The 13695-nt window shown below is 38.8% G+C and overlaps 1 protein-coding gene across 1 annotated transcript in view; it reads left to right on the forward strand.

Annotated features, from left to right (window-relative positions):
• The first annotated feature begins 1999 nt into the window (after positions 1-1999).
• CHRM3 (cholinergic receptor muscarinic 3) overlaps positions 2000-13695 on the forward strand; it is a 237899-nt gene continuing 226203 nt past the window's right edge. The window contains exon 1 of the mRNA XM_004578512.3: positions 2000-2062. The gene's annotated coding sequence lies outside the window, so the exon portion shown is untranslated. The remainder of the gene's footprint in view (positions 2063-13695) is intronic.

Genomic DNA, 13695 nt, shown 5'->3' on the forward strand with positions numbered 1-13695 from the left:
TTAGATAGCTACAGATTCATTTATCATCCATTTAGATTGCAAAACATCAGCTTAAATATTTTGCATCTTTTTGAGGTAGTAGGGGTATGAATACTCAGCATAATTATACAGTGGGCAAATTTGATTTTTTGGAAAAGTGCTAGGAAATGGGCCTTTTCAGAATCATACTAAGAGTTCAAAACTGCTACCTCTCAGAGTCAGTGCTCATAAATGCATGACGGCCTGATGGAACTAGAAACTGCCAGTTCTTAGATTAACAAAATAGCCTGTCTTTTCCTGGATACATTTTAAGCCCAAGGAATACTTTGTTTGCCTATTTGGAGAAATCAGGTTATGGCCTTGTCTAATTATTACTCTACTCTAACTGTGTCTCCACATTTCACCAACTGTATAACCATGACAGCAGTCTGGAAGTGCCAATCCTATTTTGATTATGTAACCTTTTGAACTTTGTCAATCGGGGCTTGGAAGAGCCTGTCATTTGTACGTGGAGAGTTGGAGCTCAACCCTAAGTGGATGTCATGTGCAATTATTTTTTAATGCAATGAACTTGAAGCTAGGATGAAAGCCAGTTCCTTTGCTAGTTTTCAAAATGAACGCTTTGCTGACTCGAGTACTAGAGAAACTTCATCAGGGGAAAGTCAGTGTTCAGCCTTAGTTATGGCTTGCCAGTTCATTTAGTGGATGCCATATTTAAGTTAGCAGCTACTTTTATGACTAGTGTTTCTTTCCATGTTAATATTAATAATACTTAGTTTCATATTAAGTGATACATGTTTACCTATCTTAGACTATCTAAATATGTACATGTACACATGTACCCCTGATTTCAGATTAGGCAAATACATTTGATATGTTTATTGATTTTAGTGATAAGATCCATATGGAAAGCACTTACTCAGCAACTCCTTTTTTGCAAAATAGTGAGTTGCTGTGGAAGGATTGATATGTGCCTCAATGGGATTAGCTGTCTGCATGTAACCTTTTGACTCATTAAATGTTATCGGGGTATTTATCACTAAAGGTGACTTGTGTGCACCTCACTCTCTTTCCGTAGAACACAGCTCCTCTTGTTCTGTGTCTCATCAGCTTCCTAGAAGAGACTGTCATTGTACTCTTACAAAAAGAAAGGTCACTGTCTGGAATGAAGTTAGAGCAGTTTCCTTGGAATTTTATTCTGTCCCTGGCTGAGAATGAACTGAGTGTAAGATCATTGCATGTCTCTGTGTTGGATGGTGCCTGGAAGAAGATAAGAAGCTGGGGCTTCCAAGGGATTATTCCTGTGACCTCCCTTTGGAATCAGACAGTAGTAGCTGAAAAAGGAAGGCATCTGTCACTTATTTCTAAAATTAAGGGAGAAGGACTGGCACTATGCGATAATGAGTAAAACTCATACTGTGATGCCAGCACTCCGTATAAGCATGAGTTAGTGTCCCAGGTGCTCCACTTTCTGTTCAGCTCCCCGATAATGATTTGGGAAAAGCAGCAGAATTTTCCCCATGTTTGGGCTCCTACATCCATGTGGGAGACATTGAAAAAACGCCTGTCTCCTGTCTTCAGCCTAGCCTATACCTGGCTGTTGCAGTTTTCTGGGGAGTGAATCAGCAAATCTAAGATCTTTCACTCCTTCTCTCTCTCACTCTTATCTTCCAATAAATAAATCTTTAAAAAATGAAGGGATGAGCAGCCTCTCTGTTTTTTTCTTCTCTCCCACCGTGATCCTTCCTTGCAGCCTGAAATCAGGAAGGAGAGGTAGAACTACAGAGTGAGGAAGCCAGAAAACACATGCCTTTGACCAGTGACCGGTAGCTTATTTCTCTGAAATTTGATGTCATCATTAATTACATGAGATTTAACATCATGATCTATGAAGTTACTTCCAACTCAAGAAATTTATGTATATGTTTTATATTACCTCAAGTCATTTTGTATGATAGTGGCTTTCCTTTTCCTGGGTTCCTGGTTATATTTTTAACCCTAGTATCTTGTTCTCTTCTAGCACCTGTGTTCTGATTAGTGGCCAGATACATGACATTCAGAACTTCTGCTAAAGTACAGTAAGGTAAGATCCTTTGTCGAGTTGACCTTCTTGCTTGAGCAAAGGGAATGATTGCTTAATCTATAACAACAAATTAACTAGGAAGAAATGTTTATAAGCAGGTGTTTTTCAGTAGGATTTAGAATTGCTTCTATGCATATTAAATGAATCTATAGATGTGCTCGTTTTTCAGCGACTTAGCAAATATAACTCTGTGTTCACTTGTTCATCATATTGAAAAATACAATATATATATATATATGTAATGTACACTTAAGTCATTTTGAATTCCCCTTAGTATCTTAACAGTAGCAATATAAAAAGTTTTTTTTAATTGTGCAAATGTTTGAATTGATAGCACCTATATGTTGGCCCCTACCACTTGTGTAATTTTCATAGGTTAAAAATTATCCCTTGATGTATGCTATACCACATCTGATTATGAATATAAAGAAATAGTGACATTAGAATAAAGCTAATCCTTTTCGAATGTCCATCATTAACAGTACTTTTCCTACTTTCCTCGTAACAAAATCCCTACTACTGTGGAAGCAGGCAAAATGCCCAATATTCAAAGTCCTCATCTGCACAGGCTGCTCTACTGTGGCTGTGAAGTGCAGTGCTGTCTCACGAGTTCTGAGTGATGGGCCTTTGAGAGAACATCTCTTCCCCGATGAAAGGGAAAGATCTTCAGAAGAGATTTCTTTCAGAATATTTCCATGTCTTTCTATTCCATCCCCCTCCCTGGGAAACCACCATCACAAGGGCAAAAGCCACAGACAGGACTAAGAGGTCAGGAAGATAAAATGCTCTTGAGTCCTGGCAGGTCCACTATCATCTTTCTTCTGGCAGGAATCACAAGAGCATGAGTTATATGTCCCCTAACTTAGACAAGTGAGACAGATCTGACACTCATAAGGCAAGAGTGGGCTTCAGTAATTCAATCTGTGCTGTTGGGTCAGGGACTTCTGCTATCGCTGGTGACATTGTATAGCTGGTCCATAGACACTGTCAGTCATGAATATTTTGCACTGTGTTCTAACACAGAGTATCTTATAGACTACACCTAACAGTAAGCAAACTGAGGATATTTCTCTATGGGAAGAAAAACGAGGAAAAGGAAACCTGTAGTTTGGGAAAATTAGGGTGAATTTGAATTTCATAGGAAAGCAAATGAAGGAAAACTTAAGTCTAAATTATCTTTTAAATCTTATTCTTTTGCAATGAACATTTATAGCTAATGGTCTAACCATGGCCACCAAATGTCAGTGTTTAACTTACAATTCTAATGATCCCCAAAACTTCACACACATTTGACAATAAAATAAGGTAAAATAATAATAATTCATGTAGAAGGTAAATAATATAATGAAATTCCTTTCCACAAAGAAAGTCATGCCAGGCACTGAGTAAAGCACTGAACTGAGTCAGGAGGAGGTGCTGGATAATGGAAAAATTCCTGGGCTGGAAAATAAGGACTGACAATGCAAGTGATGGCTGAGATTTGGGGACATTAAAAAAAAAAAGCCATCCCACTTCTCTGAACCTTCGCTGTTTATTTATAAATTGAAAGTATAAGCTCTTCTGATATGCTATGAGTGTAAATTAATAGATTACCTCAGTGGGTGGGTCACCTTTGCTAATGCAGAAAAATGTCCTGATATCTACTAATGCCATTTTTTTTCCTATCATGTCTATCAGCCCAAGAGTTACCAGTTACCTTCATTTCCCTTCACCTTCATCCAAAGACATTTCTCATCTCCTGTGTCTTGTTAAATCCTACTTCAGCTTGTCTTCCTGTCTTGCCTAACCAAGAGCATGAACTCCCCGGTGATCACTTGGCTTCATTCTTGCCAGAGCAGGATATTTATTTGCCTATCATCCAGTTTGTCAAACATCAATCACATCTTGTTAATTTGCCATTTATGACTTGCTCAAAACTGTTTTCTCCTGCATTTAAGGGGGAAAAAAAACCCTACATATATTCCCAATGACTTAAAAATTGAAGCCGGCTGACTTCTATTTAGACGGTTTCTCCCTTGTTTCCTGAATTCTAGCCTATATCTTTTCCTGTTATTTGAGTGCATCTGCTTCTTCTTTCCCCTTGTTGTCTGAATCTGTCCAGAATGCTTGCTCCTACCTTAACCTCCTACTCAGATCTGGCAGCTCTGACCTCATCTTCCTGCTCTTCTAAATGAGATCTCTTCTAAACAGCCAGGTTCAATTTCCTTTAAAACTGGACAGTTTATATTTCTAAAAACTAGTAAAATAACTCTTTGTACACCATGTAAATCTATGTCTACATATAGACATACATGCAGATAAGACATGAAGCCTTCTATCACACTTGTTTATAATTTCTCTTTCACCATAATATAACCTAATCACCATGAGGAAAGGGATCTTGTCATTTTCTTTTCCACTGACAAAACCACAGTCCCCTGCCCTGCCAATGAATAAAGAATCATGACAAAGCATAGATTAAATATCCCCAAATAAATTGAGACATGCTATATAGATTTCCCCAGTGAGTCTATTGCTTAAACGATAAGGAAGGGGGTGGGGAGTAAAAGATGAGAGAACAAACAGGTTAGAGAAGCAAAGAATGAAAGTCGAAGAGAGAGTAGATCCTGGTGAGGGGTCACGTCTTTCTGTGATGTGTCTGATCTATAATGACAAAGACAGTATTTCCATCTTGCATTGATTTATAAGCTAAGCCTGGTATTTTCAGAACTCTGGAAGAAATAGTGAATTGATGAATTCTAATACCAAATTTGGCACTTTCCATTAATGATCATGAAAAAATCCCCTTGACGCTGAAATGCAGTCCTTGTTAAGGCCAGTCATTCTAGATAGAATGAGTGCCTGAAACAGAGCTGAGTTCTTATGGGATACCCCTCCCTTCGAGTATTGCAGAGTCACAATGAGTTTCCAAAATGGCATGTTGAGCTGACGTCTTAGACTTGCTAACTGGAAAACGGAAACTTGAGAAATGTGTTATCTGTCAATTAAGTAATATAGCCTCATGGTTAGATTATAGCAATTCAGGGATTTTGTTTGGTTGGTTGGTTTTGTTTTCTGCCAAGGGAGGTTTGACAGCTGTTTATAAAATGTTTATATTCTGATTTCAGTCACATTGACAGTACTTTTGGGTCTTTGGAAGATGATAATTATATGTTAGGAAAATGTTTTTAAAAAATTTGAAGCTGATCTGTTGAGATAAAAAGGAATCTTTAAAATCACACAAAGGATCTGATGAAGGTCTTGGGTTCTGGGAGGGCAGAAACAGTTTCCAAGTCTTTGACTGTATCCTTGAAGAAACGGGCCATGGATGAACAGAATGAGCAAGGCTATGCATTCACTGTGTCTAACACATGCACCATGAACTTCAAGCCCAGGGCCACAAAGAAAAGGTATTGTTGGAACTGTCTCTAACCCAAGATCTTTGGGGTATTAAGCCTAAGAAGCCTACATGAAGAGATCTCATACCAGCAATGTCATTAAAGAGCAGAGATTCAAGAAGCTGGGGCAGCCATACTTCTGCTTCTGTTGCACAGGTTCAGGATGCCAGCTGTCATCAAGGACAGCATAGGCAGCATGCTGTGCCATGGATTTCCTTCCCCAGCCCAGCATCCTAGGATTCTGGTTTTCTCAAGCATTGCTTCATTCTCTTTCCTTAATCTTGGGCTGCATGGCTGAGACATACACAAAAACCAGAGGCCCTGGGAGCTTTCAGTGTTTCAGTTGCCACTCCACCATGGAGTGACTCCGTTTTGCTCTTGAGTTTGCATCAGAAGAAAGAAAAGCCATAGTCGCGTCCTGGGTCCAGCAGCTGAAAATCATCTGGAAGGAAATGCCCACCCAGTACACGCCTCTTTGGTGTTGGAGGTAGTGATGCTTTGTGCCATGTGCATGGCATCATGTGGACTCCACCCAGGGAGCCCACGCATATTCACGGGGAACATGGTGAGGGCAGTAAGTCAGGATGACATCCAAGTGCCACAGGGGCACTTGCTGAGCTATGTGAGCAGTGTCTTCGGTGTCTGACACAGACAGATCAGGTGGTTCAGTAGCCAGCAAGCTGTCCTGAATTTATTTGGACTGATCATCATTTACCAAATTCGTCTTCACCTTCATTCTTCTCTGGGCATGCAGCTGGATTTGTTAGTTTGTGGCGGTGGTTGTTTGAGTTTTGTTTCATGACTCAGCTTTAGCATTTCTGTTTTCAATAGGAAAGTTCAAACTATTCTGAGCTATCTTAAAAATTGACAAATAATGCTATATATTTGTAGGATACAATGTGATATTTGATACTTGTTTAAAACATGCTTAACAAATCAGGATGATCAGCTGAGCACATGACACATTTGTTCCAGGGAAAACATTCCAATCCTCTCTGCCATTTATTCTGTGAACTTCAATAAATTGATACCTAAAAATAAACAAAGTAAGCACCTCTTTTAGTAAAGGATATACTTCTAGTTGAAATAAGAAATAGTATATGTGTGATTGAGACATACCGTAAGTATTGTAAGAGTTTGTGCTTCTCAACCCTGTATGTTTATGGTACCTCAGTTGTCCCCTATTTTACTTTTGTTAAAGTTTATTTATTTTTTCTTGTATTAGAAGGGCAGCAAAATAAAAATGAATAATAATGATAATAATAAAAGATCAGTCTGCGGTTCACCATGCCGGTGTCCAAATTTTGGGGGATTGGTTCAGGCCAAGCGAGGACTAATGAAGTGGATGTGGGTCTTCAACAGAAGGTGGCAGGAACCCAAGTTCTTGCACCAGCTTCTGCTGTGTCCCAGGGTGCGTCCTAGGAGACTTGATTGGAAGCAGAGCAGGACTGGCCTGGCCAGCATGCTGATGGGGATACAGTTGTCTGGAGTAGCAGCTTACCCCACTTTGTCACAATACTTCTCAACTCTTTCTGTATTAGCCTTGTTCCCCTGGGTTCTTGCTTCTCACACTTTCTCACTTCATTATTCCCATGCAAGGGTCACAATACAATGACAGAAAATACAAAAACAGGTATGTATCAATTACATATTTACTTTTCAATTTTTACTAAGTTGAACACATTTTATGTTTTTCATATATTCAGATACAAGAGCATAGTGATGTTTCCCATCCCATCCGTCCCCCGCCCATGATCCCACTCTCCCTCCTCCTTCCCTATTTTTTCTTTAAAATTTTACAATGAGTTACTTTCAGTTTATTGTAAAACTCACAAACTTAACCCTCCACTAAAGACTTTGACAAATGCTAACTAGAAAAGCAGAAATAAATAGAAGAACTACTGTTTCTCGAGAGTATAGACAGTAATCATATCTCAGAATGGCATTTTCTTTCATAGACATTTTTATAGTCTGTATATGAATTACCACAGATCAGGGAAAATATATAATAATCTTTTCAGGTGGTTTCCTCTAATTGAAATTATACTTCACTTGTCTAACAGCTTTTACTGCCTTTCATTGGTAAATATAATGTAGAAACCTATTGGGACAAGCAATTGATTTTGGAACCTGACCCAAACTTTTAGCATCAAATATTTTTTAAATCTCTGGAAAGCACATATCTATTTACAGCCTTCACTTTGCACATAGTTTGGACCCCAATGAAAGGGTTTATCAGCTGCAAATGGACAGAATTAGCTAAGAGAGCAAGAGCAAAAGCACAGTTACAAGCCAATCCACACCCCTTCTTACCTGCTTCCAGTCACCCATGGCTTTGTCCTGCATTCCAGTGAGCTCCCTGGAACCTTATGTGTGAAAACTCTGCCATACTGCCTACACGTGCACTTTGGCCATGGGTTTGGTCTAAGGTGTCTAAGGAGGATGCGTCTAGTGGAGAGATGCTTTATATGCTAGACATGAATGGCTTCTGGGGACCCAAGCCCATGAAACATATCTAGATAGAAACAAATTCCTTGGACCCTGAATGAACTATATGATGCAGTGCTTTTCAAACCCAAACATCTATGTATCAGCTGTGTTAAGATAGACATTCTGATCAGAGGGACTGAGGTGACCATGAGCATTTATAATTCTGACACATTCCCAAATGAAGCTGTTGAGTAGCAAGTTGTAATGCATAGGGCTGAGAGAAGTTCCCCTTGGCCTAGGTTTCAGGAGGCATTGAATCAAAATAGCTGTTTTAGGTGAAGGCCAAGAAGTGTGCCTGCTGTGGGCAGCTTTTCACAACTGGAACTCCAGGCCTGGCCTTGCCATTCTTAACGCCTAATTCTATACCTTGCCCCTTAGCCACCCTTAACTTTAACTCTTATATTGGCTCACAAACTCCTGTTTATAACGGGAAACATTTCGCTTTGCAACTGGGCAGTGAATTTGGTCTCAGCTGGTGGAACCTATCATGCCTGTACCCAGGATTTTGCAAAGGGACAACAAATGCCAGGTGTCCCTGACGTAGCACAGCTTGTCCTGGACTTGAGGCTCAGACACCTGTGCTTTTATGGACTGGAGCCCTGCCCTCTGCATGCCCTGCTAGCCATGGAATTTAAGGATATTTGGCTTTGTTCTTTATGCCAAGGTATAACGCATGGGAACCTGTGTGATTATTTCAAAAAAAGCACATTAGGTAGAGGTAGTACATACAACAGTTTGTTTAATAGCATTACAGTATATTCTGCTAAAGCATATTAAAAAGCAAAATTAAACTTTTGAGAGATGACCCAAATGAACATATTTAAAGAAACCATGCAATATTTGTCAGAAAAATGATTAAACTGAAAGAAAAACAGCAAATGAAAGCAGCATTGGAGAAACATACTTGTGATATGCTACATAAAAAAGTTAAGAAATAATGTTTAAAATGATTATGTAATCAAAATGTATCACAGAATATTATTTATGAGGAAATATGCTGTCATAACATTGATATCAAAATAATATAGAATATGCTAACAAATATATTAATTTATGAAATAGCATAGAATATATAGAATGACTAAACAAATTATGACAAAGAATAATCTTAAGAAAATCAGGAATAACCAAGTGAAGCAATAATACTCTTCTAAAAAAAGGGGGGGAAAGCCTTTCAGTTTATAGGTGACACTTTTAAAACTGAAAATGGATTTTGACACAATTCTCTTACATAGGAAAATCATATTCCGAGAGACATGAGAGAGCTCTTTAGAGCGAACAAAAAATTGCAAATGGACTTGAACCTTAAACACATAGCCTTAACACCAAACGGCATGCAACAGATGCTGAAGTATAAGAAGACATAAATTCAAAGCACATAGAAGAATATCTTTTTCTTGAAAAAGAGCTTATAATGTGATAGAAGAAAAAGGCTGTGCTTTTGCTGGTGTTTACACCCCAGTGCATCATAGCAAAGAAAAAAAAAGAAAATTCAATTTGCAGTTTCTTATTATTCTAAAGCTGTAAATCCTATCCAGTTTTGACATCTCCTTTCAGCAGACTAGTTATTCCATTTCTGCTGCATGGTCTTGAGATAAAACAGTTTGGATGAGAGGAACTACTGCTTCTTAATCAGCTTCTATCTTTGGAATGTGGTTTTGATGGAAATCTACCCACATTAAAAAATACTATCATGTATGAAATATGACACCTGGTATAAATGATGTAATCAAGTTGTCAAGCTTTATTATCATTAGTATGTTTGGATACTTGAAACTTTTCACCATTGTGGGCACATGCCAGCTTTCGGGAAATGTTTCTGCAAAGAGTGTACTAATTGGCAAGCCATGGTAGAATAAAAGGTAATGTTATTACTATGTGGATTCACAGGTCATCATTAAGAGGAGGATGACATTTTGTGAGATTTAAGAAAGGGCAGAATGCATCAGGCAAAAATACATGTGTATAATAAGAGATCGTTGCCAGGTATCTTAAGTGTGAAGTATAATGAGAGTTTCAGAATTGTGATATATGTGCACAAGAGGAAAGGAGTACTGGGATGGTCACATCAGGTGGGAATGAGAAGGACCCTGTGCACCTCAGGGAGTTTGTGGCCTGGAAAGCAATAAAGGACGACCCAAAGCCTTGGGACCCTGCATCCATGTAGGAGACCTGGAAGAAGCTGCTGGCTCCTGGCTTCAGATCAGTTCAGCTCCAGCCGTTACACACACTTGGGGAAAGAATTAGTGGATGGAAAATCTTTCTTGCTGTCTCTCCTCTCTGTAAATATGGCTTTCTAATATAAATAAGTAAAATCTTAAAAAAAAAAAGGGTTGCATCAAAATCATTTAGTTCCATTGCTTAAAATTATCTTGAAGTACCTTTACATATACCTGTGTTGGGCAAGGAAATTAGGGAGTAAACAGGGAAGACCAACAGCAGGCGTGAGCAGAGAATAGAATCACAGACACCACGCAGACTGCGTCACGTCCTTTTCTGCCTCAGTTTTCTGTTGGTTCTCTCCCCATGTCTCCACACATTTTTAACATTATCTGCCTCTCATGCAAAGATACTTCAGAAAGGCTGTGGAAAAAATAGAAGTAAAAGTACAAGTTCATTTTGGTATAAAAAATTGAAACTGATGACTAGATTTTTAAAAAATAATATACACTTTTTTACCTAAGATGAAAACAATTTTCACCACAAACTTATTGCAGAAGGTTTGTTTTTGCACAAAAACTACCTATTTGTTTTTCCTCTTTTTTTTAACACTTGATCTTAGCCAAAAGGCCAAGAAATTGACCCACATTCTTATTTATTTATTTGAAAGGCAGATTTTACAGAGAGAGAGAAGGAAAGACAGAGAAAACTTCTTCCTTCCACTGGCTCACTCCCCAAATGGTCAAAACAACTAGAATTAGGCTGATCTGAAGCTGAGAGCTAGCATCCTCTTCCAGGTCTCCCACCTGAGTGAAGGGTTCCAAGGACTTGAGCCATCCTTTGCCGCTTTCCCAGGCCATCAGCCGAGAGCTGGATATGAAGTGGAGTATCTGAGACACACACCAGTGCCCGTAAGAGATCCTGGCACCACAGGCTGGAGGATGAGTTTGTGCCATTGCATGGGCCCCAAGTACTCATAATCTTAGCTTCATTTTTCCATAGAGTTTTTTAAAGTCCCCTCCTGTTTAAGTACACAATACTTTTGAATTGCAAAAAAAAAAATCTCTACAATTATTTCCCTAACCTACACTCCTTCCCACTATTCATAACCCCATTCTTGCAGTTTAACTTCATCTTCTCTTCACTGCTCAATGTAATGTATTGCAGTTTGACTTTTGATAACACCAATTCCTTCCACAGACAGTTGGGAAAATGAATACCGAAATTTTACTTGATAAAACCCAAGAATTCAGACCTTGTCTTCTGTACAAATTCTGTTCCCCCTTTCCTAGAATCTGTTCATACCTCTTTTTGACTCGTGAGCAGACTTAGGTTCTTTCTCACCCTCCTTTTCTTCTTTTGTTTACTACTTAAATGAAAAGCCCCTTCATTTAACATCTGCATTTAAACCATGGCTCTCCCAGTTACTCCAATCTGTCTGCTCAGACAGGTTTCTCTCATCCACATATGTATGTCCAACTGGTCAACTCCACATGGATTTTCCTCCCAAGCCCAAATCTGAATGGAAATCCTAATTCCTTGCCTCTCCTGTTTGTCCGTGTTGCCATCTTCACCTTTTGTGTGTTATATAGGTGCAACCCCAAAACTTGAAGCATTCTTTATCTTATTGAAATGAAAATCTTACAATTTAAATTGAGACATTATAGGCCCGGCACAATGGCATCGTGTAATTCTCCCCCTTTAAATGCCTGGATCCCATACAGGCACTGGTCTTTATTCTCGCTACTTTGCTTCCCATTCACATCCCTGCTTGTAGAGGGAGGGGCCAAAGCCTTGAAACCTTGCACCCGTCAGGAGACCCAGAAGAAGCTCCTGGTTCCTGGCTTCAGCTCTGGCTGTTCTAGCCACTTGAGGAGTGAACCAGTGGATGGGAGATTTTTGCTTTGTCTCTCATTCTCTGCGTGAATCTGCCTTTCCAATAAAAATAATTTTTTTTAAAAAAGAGACATTATCTAGCTGTATTACTTGCATCATAACTTCCGTGTCTCTCAATTCTTTTAATCTAATCTTCTAATCTTTTAATTGCAAATTATAGTACCTGCCTTATAGAAGTGAGGTAATGATACAGGCTTGGAGCCAGAAGTATTTCATGCTTTTGATTTTTTTCAATTTGGGAAGCCAAGTCTAAATATGAAATGTATTTATGACTCATATATACATTTATGTATAGTATTTTAGAGTATTGGTGGGTATATATTTTCTATTTGTAAGATCTCATCTACATTCAAGAAGTTGAAGACTTTAGGACATTTTAGAGTTCATATTTTCTGATTCGTTTAACCTGTAGTAACTAGCAGAAAAGCTCTCAGTAAATATTAAAAATGTTATTGTTTCAATGGCTCACATTCCCCATGGATATAAGAAAGAAACTTTCTTAGAAAGTAATTTGGTTTTTACCTTATTCTCCAATTTCATTTTCCACCACAAAGAAATTTCAAAGCTGCCTCGACTCTTGACAAAAGACCTTTGAGGGCATCACCCTGTGCCCTGTCCACCCCCATGCTCAACAGCGCTTCTTCCCCTGACTAGGTCAAGGTTTTGCTTTGATTCTTTCACAGGTGGAAACATATTCACTATCGCTCTTCCTTCCCTGTTATCCCCAAGTCTAAAATAGCTTTCCTCTCCATTCCATTGTGTTAGAGATTTTTCATGGCCCGTTGCTATTGCGAACACATCTTATTCTGCCGGGCAGTGAAAGTTGGCTCCTTGGTGATAGAGGATGAACTCTATCTCTAGGTGGAAGTGGTTTTCAGAGGAAGACAACAAAAAATGATGAGCAGTAACATGTGGCTATAATCAGTAGAAATGACCCTGAACAAAGGAGAGCCAGTTTTGCCTCAGTTAACCCTTCTGTATGGAATTGAGGTGGCTAAAGAAGGAGAAAACTGAAGAACATGAAAGAAAAATGATGTCACAGGAAGTTTAAACTTGGTGAAAATACAAACTTGCACTAAAAATGGAAGCCAAGTGGTAGAGTGTCTATAATGGATTAGAGTAGCAGTGACTGACACAGGAGAAAGCTGGCAACACCAAAGAGTATACCCTGACTGGCTTAAAAATTATCTGTCTATAAAACAAACAAACAAATAAATAAATAAATGGAGAGACCAGTACCTACATAGATGATACATAGGAAGCAGAAAGACTAACATTGAAACATTGACACACACAGAGACGGAGTGAGTCAGATTGCTTTGTTGTTATGCATACACAGATACACACACACATTCACACAATGCGTATTAGACAAGGAATTTTCAAAATAGTCATAGAAATGTATATTATTGAAAAAATACTATGCATGAGTTTCACAGTTTTCACAGCCAAATACATTTCTTTTTTATTTTACTCATCAGAAAAGCAGAAAAATCAAGAGAGACAGAGATATCTCCCATCCATCACGTCCCTCCCCAGATAGCCGCAACAGCAGGGAATCAAAGCCAGGGACAAATACATCCATCCAAGTCTCTCATGTAGGTAGCAGCAACCCAGTTACCTGTGTGTCTTCCTAGGATTTGCATTCACAAGAATTGGAAACAGAGGCATCGGGATGGGTCACAGACACCCCAGTAGGTGATCCAGCCA

This window comes from Ochotona princeps, chromosome 10, assembly GCF_030435755.1.
Source record: "Ochotona princeps isolate mOchPri1 chromosome 10, mOchPri1.hap1, whole genome shotgun sequence".
Classification (NCBI taxonomy): Eukaryota; Metazoa; Chordata; class Mammalia; order Lagomorpha; family Ochotonidae; genus Ochotona; species Ochotona princeps.